The sequence below is a fragment of the Mastomys coucha genome, unplaced genomic scaffold (assembly GCF_008632895.1).
Source record: "Mastomys coucha isolate ucsf_1 unplaced genomic scaffold, UCSF_Mcou_1 pScaffold21, whole genome shotgun sequence".
Lineage (NCBI taxonomy): Eukaryota > Metazoa > Chordata > Mammalia > Rodentia > Muridae > Mastomys > Mastomys coucha.
The window spans coordinates 136,084,883-136,086,634 of NW_022196904.1; the positions used below are offsets into that span (position 1 = coordinate 136,084,883).

General features: G+C 40.1%; 1 protein-coding gene across 1 annotated transcript in view; it reads right to left on the reverse strand.

The window, feature by feature from the left end:
- CUNH11orf80 (chromosome unknown C11orf80 homolog) overlaps window positions 1-1,752 on the reverse strand; it is a 78,841-nt gene that overhangs the window by 71,692 nt on the left and 5,397 nt on the right.

The following is a 1,752-nucleotide window of genomic DNA, read 5'->3' on the forward strand; positions in this document are numbered from 1 at the left end:
CAGGACTGTTCCACGGGTAGTTCTTTTCACGTATATTTAGCACCTATAATCAACACCAGGACTGTTCCTTTAGATGCTATTCTACATGAAAGACCATGATTATGGGGCACTTCAAACTGCAGCTATTGATCAGAGTACAAGATGCCGGTAACTAATGTTGAATTTAAGACTTAATTAAAATATTGGCCCTTCTTTTACTGTGAAATACAAGATCCCCTACCAGTCAATTGGATTAAGAAATACTTGTACCTAGATTTCAAAGGAGAGTCAATGTTTTGTCCTCTTTTAAAACTGAATTTAATTAGAACTTTCCTTCTCTTTTCAAGATAGCAGAGGCTGGCCCTCCCTAACCCTGATGCAGGGAGAAGCTGTTCTCTGAATATACTGAAGTACGAGCCTGTGTGATGAAAACAAGAATTGTCTTTTAAAAGGCCTTCAGTGGGGCCAGGCGGTGGTGGCACGCGCCTGTAATCCCAGCACTTGGGAGGCAGAGGCAGGCGGATTTCTGCCAGCCTGGTCTATACCGAGGAACCCTGTCTCAAAAACAAAACAAAACAAAAAAGTCTTCAGTGAATCTAAACATAGAGCACAGTGATAACTAACACTCCTCTCCCCTTTGCTTCTGAAATGTTAGATGTTAGGCCTTACCCATCAAGATGGAAGATCTGACCATTCTAAAAGCAAAGACATAACAAGACTGATGCTGAGCAAAAATGAGGTTTCCTCAATAAAGAGTCAGAAGAAAAACTGGAGGAAAATAGAAAACACGAAAATAGGGGAGAAAATTTTAGAAAATTCCACAAATCCACTATCTAAATAATAGAAACTTCTGTAGAAGAATGGCAAGCAAAACTTACCACACCCAAAGGACCTGAGCTACATGAAAAGGCTGGGCACGGGGCACAATGGAGACAGAGTGACCCACTGCAAGGCGCAGCACTATGAACTGTCAGGACAGAGAGCAGGGCCTGCTGACTCTCAGTGTACCCCCTTCCTAAGCACGATTAGACTATATTTCATAGCTCCTTTCAAATGCAGAGCAATTACGACAATGAGACTAAGAGAATGGGAACGGCCAAAAGAATGGGAACAGAAGTAATCCACGTAATTTCCAAACCTATTCTTAAAAATATTTGAATTATAAACCTTGTTCTCTTTCTCCATCCTTAGCTGAATAAGTAGATATTAGAGGGTCTAGGGAAACAAGAAGCCATAGACTGAAATATCTTGGATTCTACATTAAGAAAAATCCATACACACACACACACACACACACACACACACACACACACACACACACACACACGGTGGTAAAATAAAGAAAAAAACAAACATTTCATCTGTTAAGTCACTGAAATTTCAAAATTATCTATTATATCTACAAAGGTTTTTTAAAAGGTATTATATAAGCTTACAGGAAGAAAAAGAAAAATAGGTCATGTACAGGATAATTATAAAGACTTCAGAATCTCCAATAGCAACAGCTGAGTTACTAAAGGTATGGAGTGAAGACATTTTTCAGAAATACAAAATCTCAAGAAATTTATCTTCTCAACCCTCTCAGTCAGGAAGCTGCTGAAATCTAACAGCCATCACAACAGTGAGTAAGCCAAGAAATAAAGAAATTGGGACTCAGAAAACAAAATTCAGCCAGGCGGTGGTGGTGTGAGCCTTTAATCCCAGCACTTGGGAGGCAGAGGCAGGCAGATTTCTGAATTCGAGGTCAGCCTGATCTACAGAGTGAGCTCCAGG